The sequence below is a fragment of the Platichthys flesus genome, chromosome 5, assembly GCF_949316205.1.
Source record: "Platichthys flesus chromosome 5, fPlaFle2.1, whole genome shotgun sequence".
Classification (NCBI taxonomy): Eukaryota; Metazoa; Chordata; class Actinopteri; order Pleuronectiformes; family Pleuronectidae; genus Platichthys; species Platichthys flesus.
The window spans coordinates 1,585,719-1,602,353 of record NC_084949.1 but is presented as its reverse complement, the minus strand read 5'-3'; the positions used below and the strand labels follow the sequence as shown (position 1 = coordinate 1,602,353).

Genomic DNA, 16,635 nt, shown 5'->3' with positions numbered 1-16,635 from the left:
TAGGTACAAACCAACTCATCTGAAATAGCTGTCTACTTGCAAAACACAGTTCCGTCTTCATCCAAAAGAGCCAGGATGCCCAAACCTGTTGCATGTTAACAGGGTCACAAAGAAAAGTCTGTAAAGGGCTTCTGCAATAACAACAGGGCACTAGGAAATAGTGGGAAGAAGCAGAGTAGGTCTGCCCCAGTCAGTCTGGACCAGTAAGAGGGCGCCGTTTGAACTCTTTTATTCCACATAGTGTACAAATAACTATAAGATATTGTGGTAATAGGTAACATAAATGTCTTATCCAAAACCGACACATTCAAGACACATTTTTTTTCATGTTGTCGACAAACAATATATTCGACGCAGACTATTAATATTTATTAACTTATTTCCTTATGTTACTCAACAATCAAACTAAAGTGGTTCTAATTATAAAGCAAGTATAGATACAATTTTGTTTTAGTTTTGTTAACATACTGACTTGGAAAACTTTATTTAATACAAACTTCCTTGAAAGAACCTAGTGTTTTCAACATTTAATCATTGAAATAAATTTATGTTGAATTCTGTGCCTACCCTTAGAGGAAGTGGGCATTTTGCATGTTTAGCAGACATGCTGAGAGGTGACTTAAAAACACCCACACAAACATATGCGTTTGTATCACCTGAACTTGACCAGACCAGATTGCATAGACTAACTCTCTCTCTCTCACACACACACACACACAGAGACGTACACAAAAAAAAACTGAATCCTTCTTAATGGTGAAACAACAATATAGCAACCGAACAAAGCCTAAATTGTTTTCTCAGGTCTGTTCTAATTGGCGAGAGAGGTGTCAGTTGTTGTTTACTGTTTTTGGTAATTCAGATTATTGACCTGCATACTCCAGTTTGAGGGTAATATTATATATAGTTGGCTAGTTTTTTATATATTTAGTTGTACACATTTTATCATCTCGTATGTTGGTCCTATTATTGTAGGTGTTCCTAATTTTTATTAGATTGTTATGTATAACATCTCTGCATCTACTTTTGATTTAATGAATTTAGGAGGTCAGGGGCAGACAGATTGAATTGGGTTTCGGTGAGTGACTGTTGTAATAGAAGCACAGAGAAGCATGTAAGACTGCAGCTCTTTGTCCTATCAGGCCTTTATGGTCGAGTGGGTGTACTGAAGATCTTTTGTGCAAACAGAATATGACGAGCTCCAATTCAGAGTTTGTCAAACACTCGGAGGGGTTGAAGGAAAAAATAATCTGGTGGAATGCAGCATAAAAAACGCAGAAGGATCTTGGTCTCAATCTGACCGCCTGCAAGGCCCTTCCTGTGTTGAGTCCTTATGTCTGGGTGAGTTTTCCTCGGGTACTCTGGCTTCCTCCCGAAGTCAAAAGACTTGAATCATGAAAGGTTAATAGGAAACTCTAAAAAACTCAAAGGTGTGAACATGAGAGCACCTATTGCCTATTGTGAGCTGGGATTGGCTCCAGCCCCCCCACAGCCCTCAAAAGAAAACTGGTATAGAAAATGGATGAAGAGATGGTCTAATATGACAAACAATTAAATTTGTTTGCAGGTTTTCATCACTTGGCGAACATTAATATTTATGTGAAGCATAGTGGTGGCAGCATCATGGTAGGGGGCTTGGGGGGGGGCAAAATTTAGGGTAGGATGAATACAACCATATAAAGGACAAGGAGTGAAAAAATATATGTTTTTCAGACTTTCAGTTTTCAGATTATTTTTCATGATAAAATGTTGTGATACAGCATTCGACTCTGCTGTAAGGCTTACAGGGCCCCCTCTCGTTCTGCTTTTCTGTCTATTTCTATCTTAATCCTGAGAGAGCGTACAAGCAGAGGCTTGACATGTTGGTGAGGTTGTTATACTCACTTGTCAGTTTGCGTATCTGTTTGTCTTTCTGTGTCTTGGGAGATGTGTGAGATTGAGAGTCTGACATTACCTTCACTATCTTATGTCTCTCTTTCCCATCTTCCCCTTTGTCTAAATCCCAAGAATGGGCAGAGCTAGACATGTCAGCTACAAGAAAGTCACTTGTTAGGTTTCCATCTAATCTCACCCCTCCAGCCTGTGAACCTCTGGTGTTTGTTGGTATTGACTGGCAGCTTTTCACAGGTCAATAATAAATTCACATCCTCAGTTTGTCGGCAAGTTGCATCAAGGCAACAATTTTTAAGGCCAGGTATAATGACATAGAAAACCAATTTCCACTCTGAAGAGTTTGTAAAAATGATGTCACATAAGACGGCATGAGTGAGACCTTTTATACAACATGTCCACTCGTAAGGCTTTGAATTTAGAAAACCTAATTTGTCTTCTTGACTACTGAAACTTATATTGTTTCTTTCTACATGTTTTACAAAAAAAAACAAAGGTTGCAGCATGCTACAGAAATAATCTAAAACTAAATTGGTTTGGCGGGCAGAATAATGGTTAATTTCTATTTGACTTCACTGTGATGCATAAAAGGGAAACCAAACATTCAACCCCAAGAGTTATTGTACATTCAGGATTTGCATGCAAGCTGATGAATTAATAATAAACAAATATTCTGTGGTCATTCAGTATATTATACAGACAATTTGCTAGCCAAGTTGGCAATGGTAGTTGGTCCACTAAAATTGACAAGTTTGACAGCAATTGCGATAAAATATGTTATATTTGTGATCTCTAGAGGATGCATCTTATTATAGTTGCAATTCTCTGACCAATCTATGGTGCCAAAATATAGAGTGCAATTTCCTGACAGCTGTTTCAATAGTACTGGTAATAAAGGTCCTCAGAGGATTACCCTCAATGTTATTAGGTCCATTTTCAAATAGTGCAATCATAGGTCAAAAGTAAAAAATTTGAAGTAGCTTTAATTACATGTCTACATACAGCTTTCAGACATTTCTCAATCACAATGTACTCACCCAATAATAACATTTGTTTTTTGTGATCTGATCAAGTGGGAAGCTCGAAGTACAGATGTGAAAGCACTCTAATCAGTCATAATTATATATAACCTTAAAATGTTATGGTCTTGACCTTCAATGTAAATTGCTTGAGATAAGGTATATTATGATTTAGCTCTATACAAATAAAATTGAATCAAATATAGATCCGATTACGCCAGAGCACATTCGGAGGTGGTCTGGGCCACATGTCTCCACATCGTTTAACAATGTGAACGCAAAATCTGTCCTGGGCCACATATGAAGGCCCTCCTACTCAGCTGATGTCCTCTGATCCGCTCCAGTTATACTATCAATCAATCAATAAATCAAATTTTATTTGTATAGCCCATATTCACAAATCAAAATTCGACTCATAGGGCTTTAACATGGTGGGACATCCTCTGTCCTTATGCCTAACCCTCTAAAACTGATAAAAACCCTTTTACAGGGTAAAATACATAGAAACCTCAGAGAGAGCCACATGTGAGGGATCCCTCTCCCAGGACAGATAGAAGTGCAATAGATGTCAAGTGTAGGAAAACATCATCAAAATTAAAGTTTTTAGCAGCACTGATGAGGGTAAACATTTTGAAGGATAACTTCAATACTATAAATCAAACATTATCAGTATCAACACTGATTATTACATCACGATTGATACGTTACAGCTGAGCTGCACGAGATTCATTCACACTCTCCAGACTAGTCTCTTTTTCTCTCTCTCATATCTCTCTTTTGCTCACTCGTGCCGACACTTACACACACACAGTGACATCAGAGACACTTCTACAAAGTGAGAACGCACACACTCAGAGCTGCCCACTTGTGATCGGATCACAAAACCATATGTTTATGCAAGTTGTGTATTGGGTCTTAGACATATAAAATCAATCCTCTATACAGCTAATCATTTTTTAAGGGTAAGGGAGAGCCTATAAAGATTTGCTGCCAAATGGAATTCAAATCAGGAACTCTCTTGCTGTGACACAACAGTTCAAACCACTGCTGCATTGTGTTGCCCTGCTGACGCAACCCATGTTTTTTGTAAGGACATAAATTTCACGCATAGTACATGTGACACATTTTTTACATACTGCGATATTTTGTTTCTAGATAGTTCCCTTGAAATATTTTTTTTTAAATATCAAAAGTGGAAATTGCATTTGTATAGAATTGGTATTTTCATGCATTAATTATGTTCTGACAAGTGAATTTGAAATATTTTGATTGTTGTGTATAAATAGGGGCAGTAGTGCAGTCTCTTTACCTTTTACAGAGCACTGTGAAGGAGTGAATCCAGACTAAGATTGGCAGATGTTGTTGTTATGATCATCATGTTATCATCATCATTATCGCTATCATCGCTATCATCATCATCGTTATCATCAACAATCTTCTCGGATCTCTACTTGTAATGAGCTCCTAACATCATGAAAATGATTGCGTAGACTGACAAATGCACACACACGCACACAGACAGAACAGCTGGCATCTGTTCGGGTATGGTATCCTTACTTTCCTATATATCTTACTCTGTATCTCCTCATCACCACTCTTTCTTTCTCTCTATTCTCTCTATTAATCAAATGCCACATCATCTTGAATCTACCTACAGTATACACACACATACACACTCCCTTACACTGGCTCTGGTGTTTCCAACTACCCTCACTGTCACCTTCTCTGTTTCTTGGCTGCCAAACAATTGCCCTCTAGTTTACCATTCAGCCATTCAAGGATACACACACTTCTTTGCATGTCTGCTTCACAGAGATGACTTGAGAGAATATCAAAGATCCCATCATTCACAATGATTATCCTGTATGAAGATAGCTTCCCTGAAGTATTGAATGTTTGCATGTGTATGGGTAAAAAAAATAAAAAGAGGACTTTGTAAGTGTGTTCATGGCATAAAGAGCGAAAAAAGAGAAGGGAAAAGCTGCACCAAAAACTTGTTTGCCTCCCCCATCTTCTTTAACTGTTGTGGTCAAGGTTAAGAAAACAACTGAGAACAAACAAGCCTTTATTTCATGGCATCAAAATTGTCTGTGGATTGTTCTCAATACCTTTGTCCTTTGGAGATGTAAATGCTCTTAAAAACTTAAAGTTCTTTGGCAAATCTTTCTCATAGGTTTTTCTGTGAAAAATGCTGTGGTAGAATGCCAGTTAACTTATAATAAGCATATTGACAACTCACAATTTGTCTCACAGGACTTAACAATACATTGTCTGCCATTAACCCTCAGCCAGAGCTAGGATAAACTACTAACAAAGAAAACTAAAAACCCTGTTGACAGGGAGGACATTGTTTTTAGAAACCTCAGAGAGAGCCACATATGAGGGATCCCTCTCTCAGGACGGACAGAAGTGCAATAGATGGCTCAGGAAACAGGGCTCATCAACAAAATAACAATGTTTATAACATTCATGAGATAAGACAGCATCTAAAATAAATGGAGAGGTGTATTAATGTTTAAAGTATTTATACATAAGAAAATGTCTGACAGAGGAAAGGAGCAGTAATGACAATTGCAATGATAGGAATCAAAGTTATAGTAGTAAACGTGAGTAGGCATATGTATTTCCAATCAATATTAGCTACCACCACCATTGTGCCACGGGGAGAGAGTGGCCTAGGGGATAGAGCGGGTGCTCTGCAACAAGAAGGTTGCCGGTTTGAATCCCACTCTGCCTAAGTGTCCTTGGCAAGATACTGAACCCCTAAATGGCCCCTCAAAAAGTCGCTTTGGATAACAGCGTCAGCTAAATGACATGTAATGTAATGTAATTGTGCTCCTTAAATTCAGGAGTAATTAATATTAATTTGTATCTGTGAACATTTTGATTCGCATTATTACAGTCCCTTTTGTCTCTGTCCATTGATTCTATCCTTAGAGTTTATTGAGCTCTGAAAGTCTGTTTTTAGTTTATGGCATTTGGACAATTTGACCTATTATAGGACAGAGAGTCAATAATAAGAATATCACATTGTCAAACTCTCATTGATTTGAGGGCAGATAAGGGAGAATTATATCCCCCCTTTAAACTTGCAACCTGCCGTCTCCACCCCCTAGTAGCATAGTGAGTGTAGTGGCAGAGGCATTGTTCAGTTAAGTATTACTCGCCTGTCTGAATAATTGATTTATGAAGACCTTGTCTAAGAAATATCATTATTATAACTACTCTGTATTGATGAATCCATAATGCTGTCCATGGTGCTGAAGTAACTGCAATTATGTTTATCTCTCTTAGTCCCATGCTTCTGTCCCAATTCTGTTTTGTCTCGGATTACTATTATACCTGAGACTTTGTACCATAAAAGGTCAGTTTAATCTATTGTACTCTATGGTAGTTGACAGTGTATATGATCTTGATGATCAAAGTGATAAGTAGAACCATTGGTGTATTATTCCCACTCTCATGCAGTAATTTGTATGGTGCAGAAAATACACCTGACATTTTAGGGGAGACATGACTCAAAATAAACACTGAAGTGTTTACTATAAATGTATGCCTTATACCCCAGGAGTGAAGCAGGTCAATTGACTGTAGATGTTAAGTTTATAAGTTTGACATTAAATCTCAATTGTTTTAAATTACTGTTAACGTGCTGAATATCCACATCTAGAGTAGGCCTGTGAAATCAAAATCATAAACACAGTTCCCTCCATTGAGCCCCCCCTTCACTTTAAGAAACATTTTTTCATTTTATTTTATAGTTTTATTTGTTTTACAGCTATACTGGCTATATAAAAAGCCTTAAATTATGTTATATTTAGGCGTTTAGAAATTGAGTGCCCAGTATCAGTTGCTTTAATTATATTTCCACCTGTTCATATAAAAATCCCTCTCACTCAGTTCTACATCAAAGAAGGCATCATACTGATTATCTTGTTTCTAACTCAGTGCAGTTTACTCTTTTCCACCAAGTCTTTATTGTCTTCATATTCTCTTTTCTCCCTGGCTGTGGACATTTTTCTGACCTTAATCTTTCACCCTTTCTCCCGTCCATGCCTGACCCTTTTATATAGTGAGTCGCGTCTGACGCCAAGCTGTACAAAAGGTGCTGTCACACACAAAACAATGAGCAAACAGGGAGATGTCTCTGTCTGCTCACACACACAGACACACATACACAAACAAACATCGGACCAATGCTGATTTTAATCTGCACTGAAAACCAAGCTTAATGTGTTTAGCTGCAGCTGTCTGTATTGATCTGTAAAAGCATGCGTTGAAGAAATTCATGATCAGAATCAGAATCAGAATTCTTTTTATTGCCATGTATATTTGCACATACAGGAAATTGCCTTGGTGTGGCTGGTGCACTTTACAAACAACATATTAAAAACAACAATAGCGAACAATATAACAATATAAAAAAAACAACAATATATACAGTTAAAGGGTTACGTGCGGTTTTAAGGTGCAGAGATTGGTAATAGTGTCAGTAATATAGAGTTATAAATTATGTGCAAGGGTGGGTGGGGGCGGGGGTCAGCAGAGTCAGTGTGATGCGGAGTCAGTGTGATGCAGGGGGCTTGTTTGTGAGCCCCACTGCCATGGGGAAAAAACTGTTCAGGTGACGCAAGGTTTTAGTCCTGATGGCCCGGAACCTTTTTCCGGACGGGAGTCTCTGGAACAGGTGTTGAGGGGATGGGAAGGATCAGCGATGATCTTGCCTGCTCTCTTACTGGTCCTGGAGTGGAACAGGTCTATGAGAGCCGGCAGGTCACAGCCGATGACCTTCTCAGCTGACTGGATGATCCGCTGCAGTCTGCCCTTGTCCTTGGCAGTGGAGGCAGCGAACCAGACGGTGATGGATGAGGTGAGGATGGACTCAATGATGGCTGTGTAGAACTCAACCATCACTTTCCGCAGCATGCTGAATTTCCTCAGTTGCCGCAGGAAGAACATCCTCTGCTGGGCCTTCTTGATGATGGAGGTGATGTTCTCCGCCCATCTCAGGTCCTGTGAAATGATCGTCCCCAGGAATCTGAAAGACACAACTGTTATAACTGGGGAGTTGCACATGGTGAGAGGGACGGTTTGAGCTGGGCTCCTCCTGAAATATGCTAACATCTCTACAGTTTTTAAAGCATTTAGCTCCAGGTGGTTCTGGCTGCACCAGGAAGCCAGGCTGTTTCCTCCTCTCTGTAGGCGGCCTCGTCCCCATTGGAAATTAATCCAACAAGGGTGGTGTCGTCAGCAAACTTCAGAAGTTTTACAGAGGGATGGCTGGAGGTGCAGTTATTGGTGTAGAGGGAGAAGAGGAGAGGAGAGAGCACACAACCCTGTGGGGCTCCAGCGCTGATGGTCCGGGTGTCAGAGACAAGCTTCCCCAGCCTCACGCGCTGCTTCCTGTCGGTCAGGAAGTTAGTGATCCACCTGCAGGTGGGCTCAGGCACGGTCAGCTGTGTCAGCTTGTCCTGGAGAAGAGCTGGGGAGATGGTGTTGAATGCGGAGCTGAAGTCCACAAACAGGATCCCGGCGTAGGTGCCAGGGGAGTCGGGGTGCTGGAGGATGAAGTGGAGTCCCATGTTGACTGCATCGTCTACGGACCTGTTGGCTCTGTAGGCAAACTGCAGCAGGTCGAGGAGGTGGTTGGTTATGGTCTTGAGGTGGTTCAGCATGAGGCGCTCAAAGGTCTTCATCACTACGGAGGTCAGGGCGACTGGTCTGTAGTCATTAAGGCCTGTGATCCTCTGCTTCTTGGGAACGGGGATGATGGTGGATGTTTTAAGGCAGGCGGGTACAACACATTCAGCCAGGGAGGTGTTGAAGATGTCCTTGAATACTGGAGACAGCTGATCCGCACAGTGCCTTAGTGTTGAGGGGGAGACAGCGTCTGGTCCAGCTGCCTTACGGGGGTTCAGTCTCTTCAGGAGCTTATTTACATCTCTCTCCTGAATTGAGAGAGGTGTGATGGGGGGGATGGATCTGTGATGGGGGGGATGGAGGGGATGGGGCAGTCTGGGGCCATTTTGTTGGGGGGGGGCTATGGTCTTTGTCCATGCTGGGGAGAAGAGTGGGGGGATTTGATTTTGCAACCGGTGATCACACGAAGGCCCTACCAGACAGACGAGGAGTCGTTGGCTGCAAACTGTTGTTCCAGCTTCTTTGAATACTCTCGTTTGGCCTCCTTAATCTCCTTGCCAAACGTGTATTTAATCAGTCGGAACCTATCCATGTCCCCACTCTTGAAGGCCACCTCCTTCTCCAAACGAAGCTGTTTGAGCTTTGCTGTGAACCAGGGCTTGTCGTTGTTATAACACACCCTGGTGCGTGTCGGAATACATCTGTCTTCACAGAAGCTAATGTAGGACGTCACAGCATCTGTATATTCGTCCAGGCTGTTAGAAGCAGTTCTAAAAATGTCCCAGTCAGTGTTATCAAGGCATTCACGCAGCTCCTCCACAGCTTCTCTGTTGCTCCAGTTCTTGGATCTCAGCACAGCAGGTTTAGAAAGTTTAAGTTTCTGTCTGTTAAGGCCGAATTATACTCGTGTTGCACGGACGCACGCATGCACGCAAGACACGCAACACGCCCCTTTCGTGCCCTCTGGCGTCTCGCGTGCGTCTGTCGATTTTTCTAACTATACGACAAAACGACGCGAGCCTCACGCAGCCCGCAAGGCTTGTGATTGGTCGGCTTACTACATCCTGTCCGGAGTCTAGTTTCCGGTTTCATGCCCCACAATACGCGGAAATCACGGAAGATTTAGAAGAACGAATATGGACCAAATAGATGAGCACTTGGCAGAAGAGATCCGAAAGTATGACCACTTGTATAACCCGTCACTGACTGGCCGATTTGTCCGCCAGAAATAGGCTATGAGGAGCTGGAGTGGCGATGTAAATAAACATTCGACGAAGAAGAAGACGTCTCTTCTTTGTGTGTTTTGTTTTCGATAAAAAAAGTTACTCCGCCGAGTGTTCTGGCGGTGAATTGCGTTGCAACACGAGCGACACGTTTAGGAAGCATAAACCAAAACGGATCCGTCGATGCAGCTGCGTGGCCTTCCGCGGTTGCAGTCGCAGGACTATAATTAGGCCTTAAGCCGGGATCAGGTGAATGAGAGCGTGGTCGGATAGACCCAGGGCAGCGCGGGAAACTGCATGATAAGCCTTGCTGATGGTGCTGTAACAGTGATCCAGGGTGTTATCCCCCCTGGTCGGGCATTTTATTAACTGTTTGTATTTTGGGAGCTCCTTAGATAAGTTCCCTTTATTAAAGTCCCCAAGAACAATAACGGGGGAATACATGTTCTCTCTCCTTCTCTCCACTCCCAGTATCTGCTCAGCGAGTTGTCGTTGAGCCTCGCACATGTCAGCGTGCGGGGGGATGTAAACTCCGGCCAGGATGAAAGAGGTGAATTCACGGGGAGAGTAGAACGGTCTGCAGGTGATGAAAAAAGTTTCCAGGTCCGGAGAACAGGACTGTAAAATGACTTTCACGTCGCTGCACCAGCCATGGTTTATATATAAACAAATCCCTCCGCCCTTTGCCTTGCGTGAGAGGAGAGGAGAGGGTCGCGGTCCGTGCGTAACAGCTGAAAGCCGGTCAGCTGTGCAGCGGAGTCCGGTGTGGCTTCGGTCAGCCACAATTCCGTAAAACAGAAGACAGAAGAAAGGGAAAAGTCTCTATTTGTCCGGATGAGAAGGCGCAGTTCGTCCATCTTATTACACAGGGAGCGAACATTGGAGAGGAGAATGCTCGGGAGAGGTGACCGTAATCCTCTCTCCCTGAAGTGCACCAGAGCCCCGGAGCGCTTACCTCTCCGTCTCCGCTTCAGTCTCGCTGCGTGTCCGAGGAACACCGCACCTTTATCAGTAAATCCACTAAATCCACGGAAGAGGCGAGAAAGTTGGGACATAAATCAGATGGTGTTGTGTCCCTGATGTTAAGAAGCTTGTCCATCATGAAAGTAATCCGAGTTGGGTCGCAATTAACAGAATTAAATACTAAAAACAAACACAGAAGTGCGCACCAACACACCGTGGCAGCCGGTCGCAGCGCCTCTTACAGATAGATATAATTGAGAATTATCAGCATAACAATGATAATTTACACCATGGTCACTAATAATATTTCCCAGTGGTAACATATATAAGCAAAATAGTAAAAGGCCAAGAATAGAGTCCTGTTGAATGCCAAAAAGGTTATCATGCTTTTGTGAAACATGGTCACAGAGGCTAACAAAGTATGTTCTGCCAGTAAGGTGTCATTTGAACCAGTTTGGAGCCGTGCTTTTGAGACCGAACCAATTTTCAAGTATATTTAAAAGGATCTATTGCGTCAAACGCATCAGATAAGTCGAAGAGCATCAGAATAGATGAATTTTTCTTATTTTTGGTCACTGAAAGGTAATTTATTATTCTCACCAGTACTGTTTCAGTGCTGTGTCCCTTTCGGACTGAAATCGGTCGTGTTTATGGTTAATATGTAACTGTGAGGATCAGCACCGCTAAATCTGAGGCCATGACTCTTAGCAGGAAACTGATGGATTGCTTACTCCGGGTAGGAAATGAGTCCTTAGCCCAAGTGAAGGAGTTCAAGTACCTCGGGGTCTTGTTCGCGAGTGAAGGTACTGTGGAGCGTGAGATTGGCCGGAGAATCGGAGCAGCGGGGGCGGTATTGCGTTCGCTTTACCGCACCGTTGTAACGAAAAGAGAGCTGAGCCGCAAGGCAACGCTCTCGATCTACCGGTCGATCTTCGTTCCTATCCTCACCTATGGTCATGAGGGCTGGGTGATGACCGAAAGGACGAGATCGCGGGTACAAGCGGCCGAGATGAGTTTTCTCAGAAGGGTGGCTGGCGTCTCCCTTAGGGATAGGGTGAGAAGCTCAGTCATCCGTGAGGAACTCGGATTAGAGCCGCTGTTCCTTTACTTAGAAAGGAGTCAGCTGAGGTGGTTCGGGCATCTGGTAAGGATGCCCACTGGGCGCCTCCCTTGGGAGGTTTTCCAGACACGTCCAGTGGGGAGGAGACCTCGGTAAAGACCCAGGACTAGGTGGAGAGATTATATCTCAACACTGGCCTGGGAACGCCTCGGGATCCCCCCGTCAGAGCTGGTCAATGTGGCCCGGGAAAGGGCCCCCTGTTTGAGCTGCTCCCCCCGCGACCCGACCCCGGATAAGCGGATGACGATGTGTGAGTGATGAGTGATGTAACTGTAACTGTTTAGATATGGCCTTTTCCAGAATTTTACTAAGGAAAGGCAGGTTGGAAATGGGTCTGTAGTTGTTCAGCATAGAGGAATAAAGATACATTTTTTAGGAAGGGGCTTTACCAGATCTGTTTAAGTGCATCTGTAAAGACACCTGTTTGTAGTGAGCAATTAACATTGTTCTAAAAGATAGGGAATACATTTGTCTAGAAAATAAAAAAATAGACAGGATTGCATCCAGTGAGCACGTGGAAGACTTGTTTCCAAAATATTCTGCAAACTGTTCACATTTTGATTGCGAGGCAGGACATGTTAATCCCAATTGACAGAATGGAGGATTAGTGGTCATTTTTTCACAACAACTTTGAAACCTGGACTATTAAATTGCTGTTTGTATTATCCTGACATGCAGTCAGGTGAGTTACCTGAAAATCAGCTTGCCAAAATTCTGTGGCAGAAACATTGCCTTTCACTCTGATTTGTCCATAGCCAAATGCTTAATATCAACTTCTACTTACCTTGCAATTTGAATTTGTATTGTATTATAATAAATTTGTGCATTAAATCTCGAAAGATTTTCTTTTCTGATGACATTTAGTCCATTAGTGGGTAACATTGTGGGATCAAATCTGAGTTTGTTTGTGTGTCTGTTGTTGTGCTAGCTAGCTGGATAGCTACATTTAGAGAGGCTTGTCACTTCTTTTCCTCAATGGCTACTGTTAGACATCGGTAAGACGTTCTGAAGCAAGTTAAGGCAAAACAGAGCATCCCGACAGGTACGAATTTGAAAAAGCCCAACATGGAGAACGATTACTGAGCTAAATCAGGCAGAAGGTAACAGTTATGTTAGAGCAGTGGTTCTCAACCTTTTTTCAGTGACGTACCCCCTTCGAAGAAAAAATTCTGCCGAGTACCCCCTAACCAGCGCAAAGCAGTTTTGGTAGAAAGAAAGATGGAATGTGATTTATTAAGCCTTGTAACTAGACACATTCAAATTTAAAACTCCATCAATGTCCATAACATTGCTCATTTGCAGTGGTCTCTTTTATTTTGAAAGGGTACCGGTAGAGACGCGGACTTCTTGTTATGAATCATTAACTTCACAACGGAAAACTTTTACGTTTTAGCGCCCCTCCGAAGAGGCACAAGCTCTCACGGTGTTGTTTAGGGAAGGCTCTCTGCTCTGGTTTCGCCTTCTTTGGCGCTTGTCCCTCCATGTTTCAGCAGCATTGCTGCTGCATTTCAACTCGACTCCATTGTTGAAGTTTTCAAGGCAGGTGATGACAGGCGATGACAGGTGGCGTGTGCCAGGTTGGGTCAAACCATCGGTATGGGGGAGACTGTTTTTTTATGATAATTAAATTGAAAATCCTACTGAATATAAAATTTAGGTTCATGAACTTACACTTATATTTTATTGAATATTTGTTAAATAAAAAAATTTCAAGGATTTTTGAATGGATGCTAATTTAAATATATTTAAAAAAAATCTCAAGTACCCCCCGGAGTACCTTCAAGTACCCCCAGGGGTACGCGTACCCCCATTTGAGAATCACTGTGTTAGAGAATATTTGGAAATTGTGTGTGTGTGTGTGGTTATGTTCTTTTGAACTGATTGTTAAGGTTCATATTAAAGTTCTGTGTTTTATTTTATGTGTTTATACATTTAAAATTTTAATTGCTACAGATAAAAGATACATTAAATATTTTTTGTGATAGTTATAAATTTACATAGAAAATGTATGCAGTAATGCCTGTTACAGTTGTGTAATATTTAATCTTATTAAAAACACTGCAACCTATTACTGTGATTATAATAACAGTTTTGTGACTATTAGTGTTAAAAAAATCCAGCCAGGTTCTGTCTAGATTGAACAACCCAGGTTTACACTTTTCACTATACTCGTTTTGGATGGTAAAAGATTGTTATCTGGGTGTATAAGTGCTTCCTTATAAATAGATAAATGGCTTTTTGTCAGCATTAAATACGCACTCAAGGTTGTGGAACACTCGATGACAAAACAATGACGACAAGACCTGTGTTTTGTTTACTCATTCTCCTAGTACTCCAATGCAGTATAAATTTCACCACCCTCTCCAGATAACTCATGCATGGACGCGGCAAATCTGGCCTTCTTGTGGCCCGGCCAAAGTAGAAGTGAGCTCTAAAGTGGCCCACTGGTAAAAAAACAAATCTTGCCCAAATACCCCATTACTAATATCGGCCTTTTTGGAAAACATGAAGTGCTCAAGGTGTAATCTGGACGTGAACCTAAAATGGCCCAGGTCGAAATGTGTTAATATGGCCCAAATAGAAAAAACAAACAAATTCAGGTAACATTTAATTTACATGCAGTGTTGTTATGGCTCACTTGTGGCCCAGATCTGGAAAAAATAATCACCCAAGTGCCATCATTCCACACGGTATGTGAGCCAAAAGACATTATTCCGTGTAGGTCAAATCTCGGTTAAAACAATTCTTTTATATGGGACTGTTATGACCTGGAAAAGATAATCATAATGCACATAAGGCACTATCCCCCATCTTGATTAAAATGGGAATTGATCTGTAAATAACAGCGGCAGGGAAGGAAGTCAAAGGGCCTGTAATTGTGTCTGGCACTCCAATAAGAGGATTTGTGAATGGCCTTAACATAGCAACTCAGACTTACAAAAGCAAGTTGGATTTTGATGACATTTGGCCGCTTGGCAACATGGGTAGTATTAAAGGTCAAATCAATGAAGTCAAGAATCATGGCGATTATAAATGGGAAGTGGCCAGCAAATTCCATAACCAAGTCCTGGGAAGGTTATTCCATTAATTAAGGAAAATCCTACTACATGTCAAAACTAAATTGGGAACCAATGCATAGGGAGACAACCACTTCCAGCAGTAGGAAGAAAGCAGACAAAGCACATGGAAGTGAGATGATTCAGCTGTCTGACACCTGTGGGAGCAAGGGCAATGAGCCAGGCTATGGGACTGATAAAGGGTTACAGTACCTGACAAAGCAGATGCTAAAGATTGGAGCTTTTTGTATCTTTCTTTAATGCTCCAGTGAGTAAACAACACTCTTCCAACCCTAACAAACCTGCACAGGTGAGGAATAAGGGGGGATCCTCTGTACACGTTAAGCAGAGAGAGAGAGAGAGATAGTGAGGGCAAGAGCGGCCAATTGTTGCAAATACTAGCTAGGAATCAAATCAAATCTTGTTTGTATAGCCCATATTAACTAATCACAATTTGTCTCATAGAGCTATAACAAGATGTGACATCCTCTGTTCTTAACCCTCAACAATAGTGAGAAAAAAACTATTAAAAAAACTATTTTAACAGGGGGAACTAAAACACAGTAGAAACCTCAGAGAGCCACATGGGAGGGATCCCTCTCCCAAGACGGACAGAAGTGGAATAGATGCCACGTAGGAACAAAAGTAAACTTTGCCACGGGATATAATAGTGGCAATCCAAGGTCTTTAGAGCACTTACTGTGGTCCGGGGCTGAGGAAACAGTCAAAAGACATATACATGTAAGATCAGACCCATCACTCAGCAAGGAGATAAAGCCACCATCTTCCAAGAAGATCAAGAAAAGCCCCCTGCAGCTGGCACAATAGTGGTGGATAAGGTTGATTTGGGGAGGAAACTTTTTTTCCAAGGGCCTAAACATCTCTATGGCCTAGCGCAGTCGTAAGGTGGGAGGAGGTAAATAGGATAAGGAATAATATGCTGATAAACTGGACAGTGCTGTGGGAAGACAGATGTGAGGAGGCCACAGAGAGGAAGGCTCATAGGCCCAAGTATTTCCATTTAAGGTTGGCTGGTTTTCTTGTGGTGTGGTGTTGAGCTGGAAGCCGGGAGAAGGGCTTTCACTGCCAACCTGCAAATAGAAAGACCATACTCACTCCCAAACACGCTTACACACTCAACTCTATAGTAGTAGTATCTAGATTTATATACAGTGCTGGGTATTGAAGATTCATTTCTGAGGTCCTGCTTAAGGTTGGGGTAGGCTGTTCACAATGAATGAAATTTAATGCAAAGTCCTATTAAGGATAGGATAAGATGTGTTTGACTCTCTCTCTCTCTCTCTCTCTCTCTCTCTCTCTCTCTCTCTCTCTCTCTCTCTGTTCATATACACAAACACCTCTTCCAGTTTTAACAGTAGATTTTACGTTCATGGCTGTATTAGAAAGTATTATGCTGACCATTACAGACACGCATGGTGTTTGCATATTGTGATGGGTGTCAGAAACTGTTGGGAGTAGCATCTGAAATTCCAGAATTTTTGTCTGATTCAGTTTTGTCCTGTACAAAATGACTATGTCCCACACTTGCCTACAATGTTAGCTGCAAGCTACCTTTTAAATACTATCCAATGCAAAAACTATGTACCAAATTTGAAGATTTGGAATTTTTACAGGCCATAGGGCAAGGGGGCTTTCTAAATGGGTTATTGAGAAAGGAAGTCACCAGTCACTTCTCAGTCACCTGATATTGTACATTTCAACAC

General features: G+C 41.9%; 1 protein-coding gene across 1 annotated transcript in view; it reads left to right on the top strand.

Moving 5' to 3' along the window:
* Positions 1-16,635, top strand: part of LOC133953412 (teneurin-3) — a 355,699-nt gene that overhangs the window by 49,708 nt on the left and 289,356 nt on the right. The window lies entirely within an intron of this gene.